Here is a 25,918-nt window from a genome sequence, read left to right as displayed (position 1 = left end):
ATATTATGTGAAGCCTTTCATCAGTGTATGCACTTATGAGGACATTGAAGTTGTAAGAACACATCTCGTTTTATACTTTTGCTGAATGTTAAAATTTAGCTTAGATATTAAGAAGAGATTTTTTTTCTCTAGATTTCATTGGGAGTAGTGATAATTTTTCACTAGTACTCAGGTGACATATAAGGTCTGTGTGCCTCTTGTCACTGTGAGAAGGTATTTGTCAGTCTAGTTTTTTTTTTTTATCAGTATACAGGTAAGAATTCACGCCTTTTAACAGCGTGAATGTGAGATTTTGAGGACTTTGAGTAAAAACGCACCAGGAAAAAGAAACTTGATACGTCACATTGTCCATTTTGTGTTGCAATTAATTCTTTGTAAACTCGTATATCGTTTCATCCTCGATATCACACATTTTAGTGTTTGCATAATTCCAAAAATAAGGCCACAGTGACGTACTTTTGGGTTACGACACAACTTCCTCCCAAGATGAATAAATAAATTAAGTTGGATGTTTCTAAGCATCACAGTGCGCAAGATCTGACCCGGATATGATTTGAATATACTGTATTTAGCCATAAAATTCCAGAAGAAGGCCAAAATGACCTGGTTCACGACACACCTTCCCCCATACTGCACCAACTGACCAAGTTTGATGTCCTTAGGGCTCACAGTGTAAATTATATAATTACTATTAAAAGATTACAAAGGAGGAAATCCACATTTAAGTACTGGCGAATGAATGAACAAGTAGAATGAATGAACAAGCAGAATGAATGAACAAGTAGAATGAATGAACAAGTAGAATGAATGAACAAGTAGAATGAATGAACAAGTAGAATGAATGAACAAGTAGAATGAATGAACAAGTAGAATGAATGAACAAGTAGAATGAATGAACAAGTAGAATGAATGAACAAGTAGAATGAATGAACAAGTAGAATGAATGAACAAGTAGAATGAATGAACAAGTAGAATGAATGAACAAGTAGAATGAATGAAGAAGTAGAATGAATGAAGAAGTAGAATGAATGAAGAAGTAGAATGAATGAAGAAGTAGAATGAATGAAGAAGTAGAATGAATGAAGAAGTAGAATGAATGAACAAGTAGAATGAATGAACAAGTAGAATGAATGAAGAAGTAGAATGAATGAAGAAGTAGAATGAATGAACAAGTAGAATGAATGAACAAGTAGAATGAATGAACAAGTAGAATGAATGAACAAGTAGAATGAATGAACAAGTAGAATGAATGAACAAGTAGAATGAATGAACAAGTAGAATGAATGAACAAGTAGAATGAATGAACAAGTAGAATGAATGAACAAGTAGAATGAATGAACAAGTAGAATGAATGAACAAGTAGAATGAATGAAGAAGTAGAATGAATGAACAAGTAGAATGAATGAACAAGTAGAATGAATGAAGAAGTAGAATGAATGAAGAAGTAGAATGAATGAAGAAGTAGAATGAATGAAGAAGTAGAATGAATGAACAAGTAGAATGAATGAACAAGTAGAATGAATGAAGAAGTAGAATGAATGAACAAGTAGAATGAATGAACAAGTAGAATGAATGAACAAGTAGAATGAATGAACAAGTAGAATGAATGAACAAGTAGAATGAATGAACAAGTAGAATGAATGAACAAGTAGAATGAATGAACAAGTAGAATGAATGAAGAAGTAGGACCTCACCAGGGAGGCCAACAGGTCCCCACACAGGTGTAAGGTGTTATGGGTCAGAATAAACTCTTTAAATCCAGCAGAAATCAACCACGAAGAATTCAAATTCAAATATTTAACGGTTTGTTTACAATTATTTACATTAAAATATATCAATGACAATGTTACTAACTTACAGTAGGTTTAACCAAAGTTCACAATAAGAGAGTTCAATGCTGGCTTACCACCGAGCTCAATTCACACACAAAGTTCACAATAAGAGAGTTCAATGCTGGCTTACCACCGAGCTCAATTCACACACAAAGTTCACAATAAGAGAGTTCAATGCTGGCTTACCACCGAGCTCAATTCACACACAAAGTTCACAATAAGAGAGTTCAATGCTGGCTTACCACCGAGCTCAATTCACACACGAGGATATAAACTGTCACAAATCGGCTGTTAAGTACAATCCTCAGTCCAAATAGAATTCCGTAAATTGCTTATAGAATACTTAATGGGTGTCAAAGAGTGCTTATTAACACATAATTCACAGTCTATTTTTATATAAATGAAGATTCTAAACCTCTCCTTTTTACGACTCAAATAAACAGGGTTGTAACATCCTTTTATATTAAATTGACAAATATTGTTCTAAAAATAAATCGTATAGAATCCTGTCAAGGTCATAGGTGATGATTGTCTAAGTGATTGTGAATGTGATAATTCAAACAAACAGGATAAAGCTAGAGACTATACTAACAATAGTATCTCATGTCGTACAACATGCAAAAGAACAAATACAAGACAGAACTAGGAAGAATTGCTTTATCACACTAAACCTGATATATCCCCTATCATTTTCCATGGTTTTAAACACATTTTCAAAAATCACCTTTAAAGTGGAAAATTAAGATTTACGGTACAAAGCATTAGTCTATATGCGTATGTGCTTCAAACAAGGAACACTGTTGTGAACATATGATAGTAAATTAAACATATCAAAGGTCTATGTCAGAAGACAAAAAAGTTATAAACTGGACAATAAAATGCCAAAACATTCTATCATAAGACCTTCACAAGGTCAAGGGTCATCAAAAATGGTACGTACAACAAAGATGGTCAAAATTATATTATTTGACCTTTACATAAAAAGTCAAGGTCAACAAAAGTGGTACGCAACACACTGTCTTATGGTATACCCGCATACCAAATATGAAAGGCCTATGTTAAAAGATAGAAACGTTATGGCCCGGACAAACTTTGCATGGGAAGCGGAAGAAGAATTCACACTAAAACAATGACTCCCTTCTGGGAAGGGGAGACATAATCAAAAGAAAATACGATACATCTTTATATTGTTCCCTCAAAGAAACCAAGAAGCCATTCAGAAAACATATAAAATAAACTGACATTAAAAATTATGAATCATCAAGAAATTTGAAGAATTTGTATTATACTATTTGTGATAATTGTAAACATATTTGTTTTCAGTAAGGGGATAGTCACCAAGCTGTCAACATCTTGCTAAATATTCCAGCCTCCATTTTCTCGCTCTGTTACTTAAGAATGTACAACCCATGGAGGAGGGCGACCGTAGCGACAACCATCAAACGTTTTGTGGTTCTATAAAAGATGGAAACCCTTCTTTTCGAATGAATTTCAACCTCAAAGCTGTTAAGATTAACCGATCTACGTTATTGATGATCTCATGAATGCTGCTACAAACTGTAGTTTATTACTGATTATTCCTAAGGGTTGTTTTAAATGTTATCAAGGTAATTATATCATTACATCAGGCGCTATATATTAATAAAAATAATCATGCATTTTAATTCTGACACTATGGATATTTGTGCACATCGATTTTATATTTTCTCTCACATTTGTAAAGCACTTTCGAGAACTAATGTTGATAGGGCGCTATATCAATCTTTTAATTACAAACGACAATTGTGTTTTTGTGGAAGTGGAAGGTGCACATCTCAGAAACTTTAGTGTAATATGTTTAATGCAAAATATCTTTAACAAAGGCAAAGGAACAGAAGTTAGAACAAGTTTCAACAGTAAACATTTAGTATTATTGAACAATCCGGGAGACGAGAACCGCATTACCATTTCGGCACAACAGATATATCCAGAGGTTTCGAAGAAAATTTTGGATACATTCAACAAGGCTGTGAGTAAACCGTTTGGAAAACTGTTCGTGGATCTAAAACAGGCAATGGAAGAAATCAAAAGACTCAAAATTTATAATTTTCACATCACTCAACTTTTTATACACGACTCTCTGTGTATGGAGGAGTCTGCCTTAACCCATTTCCTGTTACACAAGCTGAAAACGTAAAGGTAGAATCACCGTCTCTAATTTACACATCTAAAGAACCTGAAATCGTGGCAACTATGGAAGTTGTAAATTATTGTCTTAAATGGGGTATCAAATTTGCTGCACCAATGAATTTGAATAAACACACTAATGGTGGTTGTTGCATGGAAGTAAATGCACATAATTAAAATAAACTAGATGAGAAACTAATGTAGGTTTGGAAGAGGACAGCGATGACGAGTCCGTTTCCAGACATTGATCAATAAGGTATATGACGACCTGAATATTCCATTCTAGACAAAAGCCCCGGGTGTATGCTGACTAGGGAGAGGGTTTTCTAGCCCCGGGTGAATGCTAACTAGGGAGAGGGTTTTCTAGCCCCGGGTGTATGCTAACTAGGGAGAGGGTTTTCTAGCCCCGGATGTATGCTAACTAGGGAGAGGGTTTTCTAGCCCCGGGTGTATGCTGACTAGGGAGAGGGTTTTCTAGCCCCGGGTGTATGCTGACTAGGGAGAGGGTTTTCTAGCCCCGGGTGTATGCTGACTAGGGAGAGGGTTTTCTAGCCCCGGATGTATGCTGACTAGGGAGAGGGTTTTCTAGCCCCGGGTGTATGCTGACTAGGGAGAGGGTTTTCTAGCCCCGAGTGTATGCTGACTAGGGAGAGGGTTTTCTAGCCCCGGATGTATGCTGACTAGAGAGAGGGTTTTCTAGCCCCGGATGTATGCTGACTAGGGAGAGGGTTTTCTAGCCCCGGGTGTATGCTAACTAGGGAGAGGGTTTTCTAGCCTCGGGTGTATGCTGACTAGGGATATGTTTTCTTTTCTTTTGTTTAGTATAATGCTCTGGTGATCTTTATGTACAAACTTATTAAGTCTCGATTACATCTTGAAATGATGAATATTGACGGACGTCCCATTGACAATTTTAGGAGCACTAAAAAGTCGTGTCCAGAACTCCAAATCAAAACAAGTTTACAGAACCATTGCTGCTATGGCCCTGAAGGAACGCTAAGCGCAGGTCTAAATATGTGATACTTCGTTTATCGCTACATATGACGGGAATCGGGGTCTAAAATCTATTAACATCTTGAGAGCTACAAATTTTTAATGAAATTATTATTAAACCTATTGTTGGAATCGTTATGTTGAGCCATAATGCAGATCATACGAAAGTTATATTTCCTACGAATACTTGGACACGCGTCAAGCTGAATGAATCACGTGAAATAACCAGCTGGGGTGCATTTACATATCTAGTAGTATTATAAGAAAGTGACGTTTGCACACCTCTCTATTTGTATTGTGCCCAAATGTTCAACAATCTACATGAATTAAACCACAGTCTGTACATCTTTCTATAAATACCGTACGTTCCAGTAACGTATGTGTAGCTAAATACTACCACATACTACACATTCCAAATTCCTCCAGTATGGCGCCTGTGCCGGGAGCTCCAGGTACTACTAGTGTCATCTGGGCTAAAATATGAAGTGACTCTGCTTTGAGGTACTGATCAATGACAGATCTTTGTACATAAAGATAAACCACCAGGTTCATTTCATTGATTGCGTCATTGTATACCGGTATTTGTCTGTACAAGTACTTCAAGCACTGCTTTTAGAGAAAACGTAGGAATTACGAAGGAAGCAATGAAAGGTGAAGATAACGAACAGTGATCAATCTCATAACTCCTATAAGCAATACAAAATAGAGAGTTGGTCAAACACAGACCCCTGGACACATCAGAGGTGGGATCATGTGCCTAGGAGGAGTAAGCATCCCCTGTCGATCGGTCACACCGCCGTAAATATTGATTATATAATCATTTTGTAGGCAAGGCATCAGTCATTACTTCCTTGATGAAAATGAGAGAGAGAAAGAGAGAGAGAGAGAGATTTATAATTTATTGAATGCAAGCTATAAAACATTAAGCAAAAAAGTAACCAATGATAGGGTATCACAGTCCAGTCTCGTTTTTGTTCACATCAATGACTTCCGGTTAATCATGCTTTTTATGGTAGGTTTCGTGGAAGACGAGATGTTCCTCAATGACACGTGGGTCCACGGAAGAGCTGAAAACAATACCGCACGTTTCACACTTTCGTTCTGGTCTCCTAGATTTCCAGACAGAGAATTCCAAAGCCGGAGGGGAGCGGATCATGGGAGTTGCGGCACGTGTTTTCATATTCCTTTGCTTTGAAGGGACATTCTGTGATAGAGAAGTTATTGAATCCTTTTATGCTGTTTTAATTCTCAGAAGCATTGTTTAGTGGGCATATGTTAAGACATATGGGCATTTATATCGATAATTGGTGATATATCGATAAATATTTACATCTCCAATGTTTTCCCCTTTGGTATATCTTTAACAATTGAAATAATAACCATTTCCTCGTGAATGTGAACAATGTGCGTATGAATCTTGGTAGATATAGTACGATTAATTCAACGGCTGGGGATTTTTCCACAATATAAGATATATTCTTCGAAAATAGAATATAACCATAAGAAATAGATCTCATTTTGAAAATACATGCGGGTACGAATAGCAACGTTTGGTGTTGATCGGTATACTTCTTATAAAGCGCTAAATCGCACCCGGAGAAGTAAAGCGTCGCAGTTCCCACCCTCATGTACATTTGAAAAATTTAATTTATTTCTTAAGTATTGATCCAATTTTTTCAAATATAAAGATATAGTTTTGATTTAATGTCAAGCTTACATGTGCATCATATCACGTGATAAGTAAAGTGTTTTATCCAGAATAATAAACAATAAAAAGGCTAATACATATGGCTTGGCCAACAATGCAGACATAAAAATTTGTCTTTACTAAAGTAATGATTAGTCCTTGTCGATACTATTCATTGAGAGGATTTCAAGAGAAGAGTGTAAAAAAGAACTATTATGCGTATTTATCAATGTTTACTCACTGTCAAGTTGCGTGCGAATAGGCGCCATTCATTACTGAAACATTTTGCTCGGTCTCTTAGCAATGAGCGAATCCTCTGAGTGACCTCCGCTAATTTCTTGTCCGTTTCATCTTTCATTTGTGACACCATCTTTTTATGAGAGAGAAAGTTCATTACAGCCCATTTATTTCGCACGAAAAATATATAGAGTGCGTGATTTACAATTTACAGATACTCGATAGAAATTTAGACAAGCGGCTCACTGACTTCAACAGTCACATGAGTATTGATTTAAATGTTATCACTTGCCCCAAAGGTTGTGAATTCTAATAATGATTTTCCTGTTCTGTATATCTAAGCTTTATTCTAAAATTCAACAGAAGTATAAAACAAGATATGTTCAAAAGACAGATGCCCCCGAAAGTGTCCATACTGATTAGCGATTCAGGTGACCTAAAAAATAACTAAAATAGTCAAACACGCCCAAAGCGATGTGCTGGGGACAAACTATTTTGATTCGTTATACATGAAATTCGTTTATTCAAGATTATTTGATTTTATATCAAATAGTCAACTATTAATTTAGTACAGGTTTCCACCCGGGCTGTCACCCTGGGCGCCCTTAACAATTATACTACAATGGTATTACCTTACGACTACGTAATGGTACGACTATGCTACGGCACGAGTTAATGAACAACAAACAGTCCCCGGATGTCGTTCTCTTTTTCAAAATCCACCGAACAAGAAGGACGTTTTTTTTCCCCCAACCCACCCACCCATTATATTATTAGGGCATAATTCTAATATCTGCTTTGCTGCTTTCTCTTCTTCTTTTTTTTTTTCATTGCAGAATACCAAGCGACACGTGCCCATCCTAGCTGAGAAGAATGGAACGCGTACTGAATGTCATAGCTATCTGTCAGTGCCTCAAACGCATTCTTGCCAAATCCAATTTTGTAGGGGATTACAGTATTTAATTTTTTTTTGCTTCTATGGGATAAATTAATGTCACAGCTACCCCAAAAACAAAGTATACTTTTCGTCGCAATTCCGGGTTTGGGGGGCGGGGACTGGGGGATACCGTAGTGTAGGCTGGGATCAAGTGGCCCCATAACCTGGTGGTCTCCCCACCCTGCATACAAAGCAGGGGGGCGTGGCTCAAAGTAACAAAGTGTAGTTGTGTAAATATGGTAACAATCGTGGGTCATGGTCTGCCAGGGCTGGTCCCACCTCCACCTCGTTCAAGCGGGGGGAGGCCACAGTCTGGTAAATGTAAAACCAGGTGGCGCTGGAGACAGGGAGAAGGGCGGTCCCACCTACACTGGTCCAGAACGCGGTAATCGTTCGGATCAGGCACTTGTGCTTACACTCGGCCTCCTTTTGTGCCCATACTGTCTTGGTACAATTGTATGTATCCCCCTGTCCCCCACAAAAATTGCGGCCTTTTCATCCACTTACAAACCTTGTTCCATTCCATATGTTGTATCGTGTAAATTGTGCTGTTGTACCTTTTGAAGCATCATTAAAGTATTGTTCATATTCACGGGTGTTGTCATTTCAAGGCAATGCTGATGCATTAAACAGGCTGGGATCGGACTACATTTGGCTCGAATGTCGAGCAAGCGGGCATGTGCTGCGGAATGCCTAGCTCACTGGATCTAATAATTAATCCACTATATTCATAGAATGTTTTAAATCTATAGGAATATAAATCACTTCGCTGTAATCGTGAATTAATTATAAGCGTCTTCGCTGTAATCGGGACTTCATTATAAGCATGTTCGCTTTAACCGTGAATTCATTATAAGCATGTTCGCTGTAATCGTGAATTCACTATAAGCGTGTTCGCTGTAACCGTGAATGCGCTATAAGCGTGTTCGCTGTAATCGTGAATTCGTAATAAGCGTGGTCGCTGTAATCAGGAATTCATTATACGCGTGTTCGCTGTAATCGTGAATTCACTATAAGCGTGTTCGCTGTCATCGTGAATTCGTAATAAGCGTGTTCGCTGTAATCATGAATTCGTAAGAAGCGTGTTCGCTGTAATCAGGAATTCATTATACGCGTGTTCGCTATCATCGTGAATTCACTATAAGCGTGTTTGCTGTAACCGGGAATTCATTATAAGCGTGTTCGCTGTACAGAGTAGCATTGACATGGACACCTAAAGATAGAAGGAAAAGAGGTCGGCCAAAAGAAACGTGGAGAACGGTGGATAGAGAAATAGAACAGCTAGGGTTTACAAACTGGACTGAAATAGCGAGAGCTGCACAAGACAGGACAAACTGGACAATGTGTGTTAGAGGCCATATTCTCCAGGAGGAGAGAAGGAACTAAGTCAAAAAGTGTTCTCTGTAATTGTGAAGTCATTATAAGCGTGTTCGCTGTAATCATGAATTCATTATACGCGTGTTCGCTGTAATCGTGAATTCGTTATAAGCGTGTTCGCTGTAATATTGAATTCGTTATTAGCATATTCGCTGTAATATTGAATTCGTTATAAGCATGTTCGCTGTAATATTGAATTCGTTATAAGCGTGTTCGCTGTAATATTTAATTCGTTATAAGCGTGTTCGATGTAATATTGAATTCGTTATAAGCGTGTTCGCTGTAATATTCAATTCGTTATAAGCGTGTTCGCTGTAATATTGAATTCGTTATAAGCGTGTTCGCTGTAATATTGAATTCGTTATAAGCGTGTTCGCTGTAATATTGAATTCGTTATAAGCGTGTTCGCTGTAATATTGAATTCGTTATAAGCGTGTTCGCTGTAATATTCAATTCGTTATAAGCGTGTTCGCTGTAATATTGAATTCGTTATAAGCGTGTTCGCTGTAATATTCAATTCGTTATAAGTGTGTTCGCTGTAATCGTGAATTCGTTATAAGCGTGTTCGCTGTAATCGTGAATTCGTTATAAGCGTGTTCGTTGTAATTGTGATTGTCACTGTAATCGCCATTTACTGAATGTTTTTTACATGTACATTTCTAAACATCAGCTGACGTTATCACTAGATTCTAATGCTAATGCATACCCAATCCATATGGATCAACTAATGTCAAAAACAGTTTTATATCAATATGAACAAACTTTTACACATAATTATGTAATTGTGAGTTTACCCCTAATTCTTTCTTGAGACAGCGCATGCGCCATGACAGAGTGGACATTTGGTGTCTCTGATTCATCACGGTGTTTGACAGATCCGCAATAGTGTTGGTTTGTTGACGGATCAGCTTTCGCAAATGTACTAGAAATCAATCAAATATATCACAATAAATTCTAGTTTTACAACTTGCTGAGGGGGAAATGCATTGAATCTTACAACAGTAAGGCAGTTACCCATTCTCTTTGGAAAGTACATCTTCCATTCCTCTACAGGATCGGCCTCTTCCGGTTCGTTGAGAGTGACTGTCATTTTCCGACCTTCAGGAAATTGAAAATTTAGAAAGCATTAAGGTATGCACTGTATACATAAATATTTCTTGTTCATTTTATAAACATTAAATTTCAGTGTGATTCAAATAACTTAATCGGATGGTTCTAGAAACCTTACACATTGTGAATCGGTGGTGAACAAGACGTTAATATCATCGGACGCTGATAATTCTCAATGGTTGTATGCCGGTAATGGGACAATGACAGGTGTTTCACGCAAGCATCATTCATGTGCAGTTTATAATGTCATTTTGATTATCACCGACCTTCTGATGCTGTTAATGCCATCATGATCTCATAGATCTTGTCTACATGGACTAGGCCTGCTAATGATTTGTAAAGCATTGCTTGCATCATCGACACCGATATGTTTACGTCAAAATGTATTATAACCCAAGGATCGTTAGTGTAACGAGTGTGAGAGCGGAACTAACATCTAATTCTAATTAGGCTCTACCCCACCTAGACTTTATTTACAGACACATAAGACTGATGAGAAACTTCACTTAACCATTTATCTCGATTATTCCCTGGAATCCTTCCTTTAATAGCTGGAGAACGTCCTGGTCACGATTTACTACTTCGGAACGCTGCATCTATACAAAAAGAAACCAACACTTTTACTTATATTCTTCACTATGCTTGTTCATACATGTAGTATCAGATTTTGAATTAAGTCATATATAATCTTTACAATTTATAATTTGGTGCCGATGCTTATATATGTAAGGGATACAGGAAGAAGATGGTCTATTACGCGTAAGATAAACGGGACTGGACAACCCGCGCAAATTACAAGTCCCGTATCGAACACAATGGACCATCTTACTTATAGCATTTCTTAAACAAAACAATGAATGTTTGTTGTCATCAGGTGGCTGAACTGGCAAATCCAGGCAGGTGATTGATTGATTTTTATGTTTTTCACTCATATGGAGACGTCGCCATTGCCGTTGAAGGACTGCAACATTTAGGTCTATGCTGGACGCCTACGGCTTTTGAACACACACCTGCTGTGACACGGGGCCTCGGTTTCTGCGGTCTCATCTGAGGGACCGCCCCATTTAGTAGCCTCTTACGAAAGCAAGGGGTACTGAGGACCTACTCTAACCCGGATCCCACGGGATTCTAGGTGGATGAAGTGTTTTAAGAGATACTATTGTTTTAAAACTTGTGTTTATAGGTTTTTAACAACCCCCATCACAGAAACCCAACAACAACAACAACAGTCAATACGATAACTATACGCATACATGTTAAAAAGATTTGACACATGTGTGTATTTGATATTTCGTATCGTATTGAGGAGGATGGATTTATAGGTGACAGTTTTCAAATTTTCAACCAAAAACACAATTTCTCCGGATTCGAAAAACGCAACGTCTTTACGTGGAGTAATTCGGATGCTTTTAGTAAATTGATAATCCGTGAAAATTATCGCGGGTGTATTCATAATAAACTTCCTGGAAAAATTTTAGCCATTGATGAGTTTATAAAGGATTAATTACAATCTCCTGTTAGGTTACAGGCTTTACAAAGCTTCACCGTCTATTTGATATGTCTTATCTTAGCAGTCCTTACACTTGATTTGGATTACAGTGAATGTTGGTTTTTTTTAATACAAATGCACATTTCCTCTCTGTGCATCCTTTGTTATTCGTTTTGTAAAGACTTATGTAACCTAACCTTTGTTACTGACGAGTCCAGTATTATTACGACGCGTCCAATGTACTGAATTCATTACAATAATACTGGACCCATCACAATTACAATAATAATACAACGGAAATAGTCCATTCTTAGAAATATAGGACTCTAAGAACAAAAGAACGACGTCAAAAGATGTTTTAAATGTACACAATATTTACATTCACTGAATCTTTCTCTTTTATTTCTTTTGAGATTGACATTGTTTTCATCATAGACAATGAATACATGTCTGTGATTTCTTCATTCACCTGCATGCATCCTATTTTTTATCCACAAACGTTTCCAACAATCCGTCCTTATGAATTTTTGTTGAAGAACAATCTTTCCAATGCTTGAGAATTACAATGCGAATGTATGTACTCAATTGTAAGTGTCATGATTTATTTTGTGGTTTCTTTGACAAAAGTATTACCCTTATATTTTACTTACAACAGCCCAGGTTCTAACCCTGTCGGGCCTCGATACGATAGCTTTAGCGATGAATTACCCAGGAAGTATCTATAATTGATGAATTACACTTCCTGTTTTTAGGTCAATGGTCTAGGCCTTCAGGTAACATTTAGCACGATATCTTTGTTTCTGGATACTGTTTCCGGAGAGTACTTCCGGAGATATTTTTCGGATGATAAATTTCGAGCAGGAAGTCAACTGGTAGCCAGTTCACAAAGCATAAGAAATGGTTTCTCGTGGATCATATCCCTTCTTTATGCTTTTTGTCTTTTTCAAACGATTTGTTTGTTCTTTTGTTGTGCATCATGTATGGTTAACTTTGCATATTTGTAATATGATTTCGATCTATAAAAAATGATTAATATGCTGTTACGCTATTGGTGCACACAATCGGTGAGGAAGTCACTCTTCCTTCATTTCCGACAGGTTTACAAGTTTACAGTTACGGTTTGAGGCACGATTTTATTTTGATAGTACGGATCCGTTCAGAAATCTTAACTTTACCATTTCAAAATACAAAAACTTAAAGCTTACATGATTTTAAATTTCTTAGCAAAAAGTTATTAAAAAAATTCTTTGTAACTCTTCCTATCTTAATTACAGATTAGACAAAAATTAACTTTCCAAAGTGAAGCACATATGATAAAACCAATTGCAACTTATGTCTTGATTCAAATATTTTTTTTGAAAACAAGTTTAATAGACGTGTATTGACAAAAAATTACCCAAAATAATTCGAGTTAAATCAAGCAATAAGCGATTTATGTGTTTTTAGCGCTCAAATTAAATGGAGGGGTATCCACGAATTTCAGGAAAAACTCCCTCCGTGAAACAAAATAAATTTAGCATGAACATGCTCTTCGAGTTTGCCACCAAAAAAACTATAATAAAAAATCGAAACAACTTCACTGATATTATTTTTAACTTCACCTGTACGTTCATTTTGCTTAATTATGTATGGTCTACTGCGTGGTCAATGGATAAGGTGATCAACTTTTATATGTAAAGATGTTTTCTTTCTTTTTTTAAAGGACCGGGTTCGAATCCATCACGAACACAATTTTTTTTTTCATATTGCAGTTTCCATCTAGATCTTTTTTAAAAACTGAAACACACATCTAGTTTTTATAAATGTTTCAAATCAAATTTCTGTTTATCACAATGTGCCGAGTTTGAAATAAGTTTCCAACCTGGACACTGTAGGACTCGCAACAAACACGCCGAATACAGCATGCAATACCTGTGTTTTAATAGCCCAGGTTGCTAACGAGAATTTGTATGTTTTTCTGAGTGAAAGGTGTTGACAAAGGTATAGTATGGTGCCTTTTACGAAAATCCGTTGTGAACTTTGCAAAGCTTTGAAAGAAAAACTTTAAGGCCAAACAAGGTAAATAACCGTTAAACAGTTTGAGTGGACAAGATGATATGTATTCCAGTAGAAAATTACTATGGTGAATCAATGTTTTCAGGTACATGTACTTCGAATTATGTTGAACTTTATTAAGTGTATTAAACTCCCAATATTTTGTTTTGTGGTCAGAGTCGTGTACAACAGTTGCCAACTGTTGGTTGTAGAAAATAATATGTACAAGTATAAGAGCTCTTAGACTGTAATAGTATAGAGTATTAAATATTTGATACACTCGTAACATGTAACCGTATACATTGTACCTGATAATCAGAAGGGGGAAAAAAGACAATTTGATTTTCACGATTTCAAAAATTATGTTTAGACTAAAATGTATAATGTATTGACACATAAAATGTATTAGCCTTGCCCTTAGTACTGGGGAATCCTACAGGTATTTAAATTGCTAATACACAATAAGAGTATAAATATGGATGAAGGTCAATTCTACGTCACCAGTGCTGGCACGGAGCTTCGATTAGGGAAAGTTCCCGCTTCGGTGCAACATTCTCTTTGACTTATAACTGCATTCAATGCTATCTCAAAAAGTTCCATAGATTTGATTAGAATATAATTTGTACAATGCATAGATTGGTTCCCATTTTTCGTTTGCGAATTTTGTAACTAGAAATTGCAATGCGAAGTACATTTTAACAAGAGGCCCAGGGGCCTAGAATCGCTCTTCTGATAAATTGTACAACCCCACCATTTCTATTCTTAGCCTCTTAGTATTCTAAATCTTTAGTTAAATCCTAAGAATTCAAAAAAAGTAGGTCAATGTGACCTACTTTTTGGTTTACACATTTTGAGAACCAAAGAAATATCAACTGACAAAGTTTGATGATTTTAAGCCAATTAGTATCTGAATATTGAAATATAGCTGTCAAATTCAAATCGTAGGTCATGGTGACCTACTTTTTGGTCAGCGAACTCCGAACATGCAAGACCCATCAACTGACAAAGTTTGATGACTGTAGGTCAAATAGTATCTGAAATATATAAATATAGCCGTCCAATTCCAAAAGTAGGTCAAAGTGACCTACTTTTTGGTCAACACCCTTTGAACATGCAAGACGCATCAACTGACAAAGTTTGATGACTGTAGGTCAAATAGTATCTGAAATATATAAATATAGGTGTCCAATTCCAAAAGTAGGTCAAGTTGACCTACTTTTTGGTCGAAACCCTTCGAACATGCAAGACCCATCAACTGACAAAGTTTGATGACTGTAGGTCAAATAGTATCTGAAATATATAAATATAGCCGTCAAATTCCAAAAGTAGGTCAAGGTGACCTACTTTTTGGTCGACACACTCCGTTGACTCAAGATGCATCAACTGTCAAAGTTTGATGATTGTAGGTCAATTAGTGACTGAAATATATAAATATAACTGTCAAATGCCAAAAGTAGGTCACAGTGACCTACTTTTTGGTCGATACACTCCTAAGACTCAAGATGCATCAACTGACAAAGTTTGATGATCCTAGGTTTTACAGTGCCCAAAATATGCATCTAAAATTGAAAATGTGAAATTTGAATATTTGCAAAATTCAAAAAGTAGGTCACTGTGACCTACTTTTTTATAAATATGTTTCAAGGCCTCAAGATGCATCATCTTACAAGATTTGATGATTCTAAACCTCTCGGTATTTGAAATAACAACTTAAAATATATCTATAAATGATAAGCCATAAAATTCAGAAAGTAGGTCACGGTGACCTATTTTTCAGTTGACGCATTCCAAGGTCCCATGATCCACCAACTGACAAGTTTTGATGATCATAAGCTTCAAAGTGTCCAAGATATGCATCAAAATTAATTTTAAAATAAATACCTGCAAAATTCAAAAAGTAGGTCACCGTGACCTACTTTTGAGACAACTTGACACAAGGTCCTAAGATGCATCAACTGTCAAAATTTGATGATCCTAGTCCTTATATGACTAAAATATCTAAGATTTAAGGAATTTTAAAAAAAAATTGAATTTAGGTCAACTTTGAAGTGACCTTGAGACCACGCCCTTTGCCCCAGGGTAATGCCTTGAACAATTTTTAATCTACAACATATCCTCATCCTTATGTGTAAGTTTGGTGATAATCTGCCCTGTGGTTCTTGAGAAGAAGATTTTTTAGCAACCACTACTTTTGTTTGTATTTTCCTGATTATCTCCCCTTGCTAAAGGGTCACATCCCTCTATTTAGTATGTATGAAAGCCCTTGGGCCAATGATACCCTGTAACAAATTTGAAAAAAATTGGCCAAGGGGTTCTTGAGTTATAGCCCTTTTTCTAAAAAGTTTACGCACACCGCACACCGCACAAATGGCCATAGCATTAGCTCTTTGAGCCTTTGGCTCAGAAGAGCTAAAAATACAAAACTTTTTTTTTTATAAAATTCATAGTTCATATCAAGCAACACCTGCACATACTGCACTACTCTTTTACTGGTAATTGCGAGAGAAAAAATTCTTAAATAAATATCAAAATTTATACATAAATAAATGTAGCTTATTAAAGCGATATGGTCCGACATCTCAATAAACTCTTTCCACTTGATAATATAAGTGGTTTACTTGTCGCATATATTAATTAGAATCCAACATAAATTTGATTATTACAATGGTTTTAACCCCGGAGAAGTTTTTGGTGCTGTATATGTTCTGTAAAGGATAGCAAAGCGACAGACACGTGATCAGTTCAGCCGTCAATGTTCTTGAGAATGCACAAACGTTTCTTCCAAAGCATAAAGAAGTATTTAAAGTTGTGAGCAATTTTATAAATCTATCTTATGGAAAATTCGGAAGAAATGCTTTTACACTACAAGTATTCTTTATCGAGCGGTTCCCTGTAAAACAAAGCTCCTCTGAGTTGGATGTCTGTATACAACAACAGTCGAGTGAAGCTATACAAATTTTGTTTCGATTTTAATTTTAACGAACGGTTTCTTTCTCTTGAGCTTATTTTGTTCACCGATCGTCGTGGTGCCCTTCAATCCTGTGCCGCCCGGTTTAATTAATTCCTATAATTAGTTAATCTTACTTCGTCGAGGACCCGACATTCGATACAAAGTTCACGGGTCTTTCTTTTGGATATGACCTCAAAAATAAAGGTCACAGTAGATGTCATCTTCACCTGCCACGGGTTTTCGGTCCACTCCGAAGAGAGCGAAGTGGACCGAAAACCCTTGGCTATAGTGAAGATGGGTAAATGTTGCACGATAAAGAACCCTATGGTCCTAGGTGCCAAGCATTGGTCAAAATTTATAGCACTTTACAAAAATGTTACGGGTCTCTATATGCTTGCAAACTTCTCAAATGGGAAGGCTGTTCTTTATACATCGATTTTGACTACGAATTACTTCGTTTACCCGATCTAGATATGAGGCTCATTGCGGGTGTGAGCGGTCGACATGGGATACTCTCTCCTCCTAGACTCTGGTATATCCAGGGTTACGTGTTTGCCCTACTTTTGATTCTGTATTCATAGGAATTGTGGGATTGATCGCTGTTCGTTATCTTCACTTTTACACAAAACAATACAACCAAACAATTTTCATATTTGTAAAGTTTAAATCTTCAATATGAAAGTATATAAAGAAGCTTGCATGCATGATTTGGCTTTCCTAATGCTATGATTATTGAAAACAATTCCGAATCTTATTTTCACTTTATCGTATCCATCTCTCTTTGCTAGAAAAAAAAAACAAACTTGAGTCCATTTCATCAGATGATGCTTTATAGAAATAGGTTGAAATTGGCCTAGAATTAATATTTCTAAAAGGACTGTGGGATTAATTTGGTCATAAAAGCTCACTTGAACTTTCGGCTCAGATAATGTATGAGTGAACTCGCAGTAGATATGCACAAACCCGCGGTGGATTAAAAGGAAACTAAAGAAAGAACAAAAAATATTAGATAAACGACATAAAATTGTTTGGTTTCATTCGTATCAAATTGCAGTCTCGTAATCTGAAGCAGGTCTTGTTTTGCTCATATGAATTAAATGAACAACACGGGAAAACGACCACTATATGTCTTTTTTAGCAGGTTTCTGCCGTGGATAATATTACTGAGCGCATCTGAAGTGTCACAATGGATTTACACATTTTTAAATCTATTTTTATGCGGGAAAACGAGCACTATATGTCTTTTCTTAGCAGGTTTCTGCCGTGGATAATATTACTGAGCGCATCTGAAGTGTCACAATGGATTTACACATTTTTAAATCTATTTTTATGCAGGATTAAGTCATTCCAAGGCCAGCACAATAAAGTGGTCTAAGTCCTGAAATGATTGTTTCACTCTTGTCATTCGTTGTACGATCTACTTAATATAATCCATCGATTCCCAAATCACTGAATCACGCCCAGGAGTCGTGAATAGACATGAACATGAAATTGATTTCATTTTATATTCCACTTATTGGACTTTGTCAGATTACTGTCGCCGATGAGATGAAGTTGGTGTAAGTCAAAACAACTGTAAACAGTTTCTTTTCAGACCCAGTAACATCATAATAGAAGAAATCGCATGCATTGGTGACAAACATGATAGCGCAATTAATGAAACAGTTTCCCCAGCCAATTTCAGCAATTTCTAAGGTTTGAAAATGAACATTAAAATGTGCATAGCGGGCTTATTCTAGCTATATCTGACATTATAATCTTTTTACACCGACTCGGAGGTTTAATCGCAAACCTGCTTTTGGTATCAACAATACGTGTGTAAGGCGACCTGAAGAAATCCGGTACTATTAAAGAGCGATATTCTTTTTATCGTGTATTATCTTCATCAAGTATGCTTCATAATATGCACAGACAGGTGAGATGAATAGAATTTGTATGTTCTTTAGCATATCTGTTAAGTGTATATATATTATCTGTTTTTCGCTTTTCCCCCAACTTATTTTCCCCAACTTATTGCCCCCTGATCTTTCAATCCTTAGCCTATAGTTTCTCTACTTTGTTCCTTGACCTCTGAACTTCCTGATTTTTTAATTTATCTCTGGTAACGCCACTTTTTCCTTTGATATCTGAATTCTCCAATTAGCTCCTTGACCTCTGAATTTCGCACTTTGTTCTTTGACCTTAATATCTCATTTTCTTACCGAGTATCCTTTGACCTGGGATTTAACCTCTTTCTTATTTTGTGTAATTTTGCACTCTAGTCCTTCCTTAACCGTTCCTCAATATCCCTCTTCCTTAACTGCCGTTCCTTGACTTTGAAATTTCTGATTTTCGTGGCTGATGTTACTTGCCCTCTGAATTATTTACTATCTAGACCCCCCACCCCCCACCCCCCTACGTTCTTGGCTGTTATTAGTCGACATTGAAATTTCACGTTGTTCCTATCCGCCATTGGGGACTTTTAACTACCACCTTACATATGTATACATTTTCCAGTTCTTCATTTAACTGCTTACGTTTTATCTCCCTTCCTTCAAATTATATGTTTTCTCACATGCTATTCCTCTGTTCTAAAGTTTTTCACATTCCTTCAACTTGTTCATTCTCCTCCGAATTCCTAATATTTTTTGCTGTTGCTTCATTATCTTTGCATAATTCATTTTCTTATCTGTGACCCTTGACTTTTCAAATGTCCAAAATCTCTCTCTCTCTCTCTCTCTCTCTCTCTCTCTCTCTCTCTCTCTTCAGCTCTTAATCTTTGAATCTACCATCTCTTTATATGTGTGTCAATCTTTTTTTATTCTTCGCATTCTTTCCCATTGTGCTTGATCTTCTAATTTTCCACTTGATTCTCCCTTTTCTCTGTCGTTCAATACCTAATATGTATCTGCGTTCCTTTGAATTCTCTAATTTTTGGATTGCATTTTATTTATCTTTAGAATTTCTCCCATGTTTGACAATTATAACTTCATTTTAGAATCATCCACATTCTTACTTCTTGATCGTTCTTTGAATTCTCCACTTGTTTTGTATTATTTGAATTCTCCACAATCTTCCCAGCTTTTTGTAACCTCGATTTTTACACGATTTTACCTGCTGATGCTTAACATTCGAATTCCTCATTTCTCACCTGTTGTTCTTTCATTTCTGCATTCTCTGCTTTGAAGCTTTCCAGCTGGCCGTCCATGGTCTTTAACTTGTCCTCCAACTGCTGATTGTGGACAAAGAGTCTCTCTAAGTGATAGGTATTCTGCCGGGATTCCCGGTACTCCGCTAGGGTATACTGGATCTTTAGACGTAACTGGAGATCCTGCGAATACAAATACGAAAGAAAGAATGGGTAGGTGGGTCTGGTTGGATGAATTTAAAACCAGACCTCAAGTGATTTTGAATTGACAAATCCCCATGACCTGTATGACGTAATTTGCTTCCCTAATTTTCACATTAATGATCATAAGAGTACAAACTGTGATAAATCCCGTAAAACTTCATTTTTCGAGACATTAAAACTTTTAATACAATTTGGGAATATCTTAGTTAGGTCCATACGACACAAAGGATGTGGACCTTTCTATACCTCTAGATAGATTAAATTATCAAATGTAAAAGAGTATTCGTCACTGGAGGAAGTATGCTTTTCAGATTCCAGATTAACCACCACACAGGCCACGATGTGATGTATTTTTCAGTTTTGAAACATGTGGGTAATAGATCCTGGTCATAGAGCCGGGTCACAGATCCGGGTCATTGCTCTTTCTTGTATACAGTTTATACTGAAACGTGTTCTAAGGAACATCACATATACAGAACTGTATGGTTTAATCTGTGAAGCAATTAAAATATCATTTTGTTTCCTCAATTGAAAATATGTATATAAACAACGAACCTCCTTTTCCTCCTTCAAGGTGTTAATGTCCTTTGACATTTGTTGAACCTTTCTTTCGTCTTTTGTACGACGAACAAGCAAACCATGCATCAGGGTTTTCCCCATGGCACAAGTAGCACATGACGTAGAGTTCCGGTTCACAGCCGTGATAATGCTACGAGGACCCGGTAGAATAGCCAGTCGGTGCTCAAATGTTAGTTGGAGGGTTGGATTCCAGAAAATGGATGAGACCTAAAATAAGGTTTGATGAGATTAAGCCATAATTCAGTCTATGTTTTATACTCGCATACATATCATTAGATATGCAAGGAGACACATATTCACAAACCTTTCTATTAATGTTGAAGGTTGGCTCTACTTTGGGAACATATAAGACTACAGCTCTACTATCTGCCCTCTGGACGACAGGCTTTTCCGAAGCAATCCGGAAAATGTTCGGACACTGATCGACAGAGAATGTGAGAAGTGTGTCTGGGTCACGTGTACGAATCATGACTCGTTCCTTCGTAGATCTCCTCTTTTGAGGAGGTAGCTCGTTGTTTACCATTTCGAAAGAATCCACAAGACCTTCAAATTTTAATGGAATGGTGTCTTAATTTTAAAGTTTTTTCTACATCTTGATTTTCTTCAATATACAGTGTATGTGCATAGAATTTCTGACAATGTGTTTGAGGTCAATGTACATTGTCTTGAAAAAAATATTCATATTATTTGGTATTGTAGTTGTAAAGAAGGTAATGGTACTAAATGGTATTTGTTACAAGTATATATTCTACTTCTCTTCCTGTTGGGGAGCAAATGCAACCGACTGCTGTTCTCAAATCCAGGGTTCATGCTGATGAAAGTAAAGGAAGAGTCCTCTCGCGCGCTTTCTTCTAAATTCCCGAAGCAGAGGTCATCCTCATACCCTGGTAAAGATTGGAATTGGAAAGTATTGCTAACCCCAACCACGTCATTATCTCTGGTGACGTAGAGGAAGCAGAAGTGCGCGTGTTCATTCCTTAGTTCCTGTAAAAGGCGTAGACATGTTATCAAACAAGAGTTTAACAACTTCAAATTATGAACTTAGTCATCAAAATTCTGGCAATTAACTAAAAGCATTGAATTCAAAGAGGGAATGATACGGTGTTCTGTGGAGATACATTTTCGAGTTAACAAGAGGTTTAGAGCCCTGAGGTCACCTGATTACCACTGAATGGATACCTTAAACTACTAGCGTTTGGCTTAAACTAGCAGTGTTGCCTTTTACTGTCCTAATTCGATCGTCAACAATAGTAGTTGTCTAGTTGACTTCCAAAACTTTATTGCGTTTGCCTGGCTGGCTTCCGGACCTTCGGCGCGCTTGCCTGATTACTTAAGAAACATAGGTTGCTGTGTGGTAGACCAGACATGCGCAGTGACACCCCTTACGTTTCGACCAAAGACAGTTTGATCGTACTTTGGTTCAACTCTAGTTCATAAATTTGATGATTGAACTAGGCCCATATTGTAGAGAGTGGGTCTTCTCTCTAAAATCAATAGTTATTTGTGATGCCAAGTTGCGACCGTACACGTATGTTTCCACATATTTTCGCTGATTCTATTATTACATCGTGTTACCTGGACTCGTCTATCACTGAGAATTACGAACTATACTATCCAAGATGTTTTTATTAGAAACAAAACGCGAGCACTTTTCAAAACTGTAATACTTTGAATTCTGCTATCCCTAGCCCACCCCTAGGATTACCAGTCTCAAATCGATCTTTTTAGACACCATTCTTCCACTAGAGGGCGCGTTACGCAAGTTTCACTTACCCCTCTGTCAACGCTTGGAATCACGTGACAATATAATCACATGATATGAATGGTCCGTTCTTGTTTCCTTTCCCTTTTAAAGTTCTAGAAACAGGTGATACATCAGGCTAATTTCATAGCCCACTGGCACGTTGTTAAGTACATTTTTACCAGCTGTTTGTCTCTGATTTTACAAGTTTTATCGTATCCTTTACAGCCTTTCTTACTTTTGATTCTATGTTTACATTGAAATCTCCTCCACATGAATGCCCTTTGTTCATACGCATAATACGAAGTAGTTCCAAATTTAGGATAATAAAACAGCGATTCTAAACAATTTATAGTAAGCATCAATTTAATTGCACCAAAAGCACTTCATAATGACTAGATATTTAGTCCAAAACATAAATGTTGAGTATTAGAAACTTTTTCAAAATTGCTGTAAAAAGCCGTTGACAGACTGATGTATAGTGCGAGTAGTGAACAGAAACCTGGATAGATAATGCTTAGACACTGGGTAATTACATTCGATGGCTCAGATCCGGCCCTGTCAATCATTATCACTACATTTTGTGCCTTCTTCTTTTTCAGTGATACTTGTCAACCCAAATATCCCTGAATTTAGTGAGATGTGAAAAATACAAAATTAGAATGTTTTGGTAAAGATTGATCGAATTGTTTCTGAGAAGAAGCTAAAAATGTTCAAATATTTAAAAGCGACGATGACCAATGTGAACTGATGAAATGAGCTAACCCGATTTGACATGAGTGATTAAATTGTGTTCAGGATTGATCATGGTGCGTTTTCACATCAATGATCTATTTCAATTACATGTATAACAATGACACATTGCAGCGCGATCTAATTCTTTTCAAGTTCTTAATATTGACATTGAAATAAATGAATATTACACCTCCATAGCTTTTTTGGATAAATGAATATTACACTAGATATATAGCTCTCTTCAAATGCTTTACAAGCATAATGACTGTAACGACTTTCCAACAGATTTTGGATTTCATATTTTGATTGATCACAGAATATCATCAATATTCTAAAATGTTTAGTGACTCATTTAATGAGACACCTTATTTCTAAAGTTATTAAAGATTATCATCAATAAGTAGTTCCTGTAGAAATATTTATCGTAGTGGTACGTATTATTATATGTGATTATTGTACATACAGCAAAACTGGAAATATCAAAATAACTGATCGTCGTCTTCTGCGCACTGTGTTCAGGTGATCGGGTAACATCGGAGTCCATCTATACTTCAGAACGTCCTTTACAGATGTCCATCCGGAATAAAACAATCCGACCCAATCATTTATATTTGGATGGATTTCCACGCCCATATCATATATCACCGGAAGAGCCTTCAGACCGAGTCCGATGTTCTTAATGGATCGGAAGACGACCAGATCGAAAACAGGGTTGATGGTGTCCATTTCCTCAAAGTCTGCCATTTCTGTCCAAAATTGTGATAGAAAATTCAAACGAATACAACACTTCATTTATTTTTGCAGATTACCGGACATTCCGCAATGTGCCATGATGAAAAAGTCAGGAAGTTTGAAGGAAATATTAAATCAAGATCTGAAAAATCAGTGTGACTCAGTTTAGTTCAATATATTCATGACCACTTTTCTTAGGCAAGTAGATGCATTTATAATCGTAATCAAAATTGGAATTTTCTGTTCCCTTTGAGAATGCATTTACAGAGGAGAATCGAAATTCCATTCATTCTAACAAATGTAAAAAGGTATAGGGTGTACGGTAGCATCAAAGGAATACTATTTGAGAGCGTGGTCCTGTTGTGCTTTTAAAATGAATATCTTAGATACATCAGAAATAAAAGAACGTCTAAAATAAAACCTCTGAAGCATCTCTGTGTTGAATCATCGTATTAGTATTGTTCCCCGACAGGCCGTAAATTACATGGAGGCGGAGGAGGTAGCTGCCTCCTCCAACTTTTGAGCCAAAAAAAAATAAAATTTAAAGTTCATTAGAATTTATGTTGTTTCCAATAACTAAGAACATGATACCTCCCTTAAAAAGCATTCCAAATATTTCTTTTAGAATGAGTTAGTCAAGTAACATCTTAGAAGGCCCTAGAATCAAGGATTTTGCACGAAACGTGTTCAGTGTGCACAAAATGTGCTCAGCCTAATTTCCTGCCTCCTCCAAATTGAAGGTTAATTTACGGCCCTGCCGAGTGATTCTAGTTATTTATCTTGTGTATTGGTCATTATACACCAACGTCATTACTCAACAAAATCATGTGTCAGTAAGTGTAATGTGCACGCTACTTCAATGGCTAAATACGTGTACCAGTGTACATAATATACTTCAAAATGTAATGTGAAAGTATACCATACAAATCATAGGTATCGGAGGGTGTTGCTAAAACAAGGAACGGAAAACGAAACGGAATTTAAGAATTAGAATGATTAGATAAGATAACGCCAAAAATCAGGGGGGGGGGGGATTCATTTTGATTAAAATCAACAATTGTTTACAAGCGAAAAAACAACTTTATCTTTACAATTTGAATCATAAATTGATTAAGCGAATTAAGTTAAACGTTTGTATTAGTATTTAAAAAGCGTTTCATAGGTATTTTTGAAATTTCGGCTTGGACAGATGTATTAGCGAGCAATAACAACTATGAGTAGAGAATGAAAAGAACACTCGTGGTTTATATGCCCCACCCCCCACCCCCACCACCCCACCCCCCCCCACCCCCCCATAATACCGTGTATTTGTCTGTACAGGGAGTGTGATATGTATAAAAAACGATAATTCATGATATTATTAAGTCAACAAGTTAAACATTTTGTATTTGATTAATTATCTTTTAACTAACAGAGTGACCGCAGCACTCCAATCCCAAATAAGGAGGACTTCTGGCAGTTCATTTCTAAACTAAATACTTGTATAACTTAACATTTAGATTAATATTGAGATTAATTTTACTTCCATTCAAGCATAAATTCTGTGTTAGCTTTTTAGCTATTTCATATTTTATGAAATAAATATGTTAATTCCTCTTACTAAACTTCACCTTAGTCCACATTGATTCTGTTTCAATCTTTCTTTCCCGCTGTATCTCTTCAGTTTCAACACTGATCCGCAGGATATCGGTAAATGTACAAACTTTCACATGGATTCATCCCAAATGAAACAAATCTTTTTTCCACACCGGACTTAATGATACATAAATGTATATTGTACCAGGTGTAGAACTGAATTTAAATTCAAAATCAGTTATCTAAACATACATGTATCTAGTTCGATTAAAAGCATGTACGATTTAAAAAGGCTATGTTTGGGGGAAAGTGTTCAAAAAATTATTTTATCTTTTATAATGTTGTTTTCGGGAGTGGGGGGGGGGGGGGGGGTTACCTAGGCTCATAAAATTTGTTCATAAGGTGGCAGCCAG

General features: G+C 36.5%; 1 pseudogene; it reads right to left on the bottom strand.

Moving 5' to 3' along the window:
- Positions 1-5,875: 5,875 nt before the first annotated feature.
- Positions 5,876-23,942, bottom strand: LOC130047086 (uncharacterized; annotated as a pseudogene).
- Positions 23,943-25,918: the final 1,976 nt, after the last annotated feature.

Source organism: Ostrea edulis, chromosome 6, assembly GCF_947568905.1.
Source record: "Ostrea edulis chromosome 6, xbOstEdul1.1, whole genome shotgun sequence".
Lineage (NCBI taxonomy): Eukaryota > Metazoa > Mollusca > Bivalvia > Ostreida > Ostreidae > Ostrea > Ostrea edulis.
Note: the sequence above shows the minus strand (reverse complement) of the source record. Positions and strands in the feature narration are given on the sequence as shown.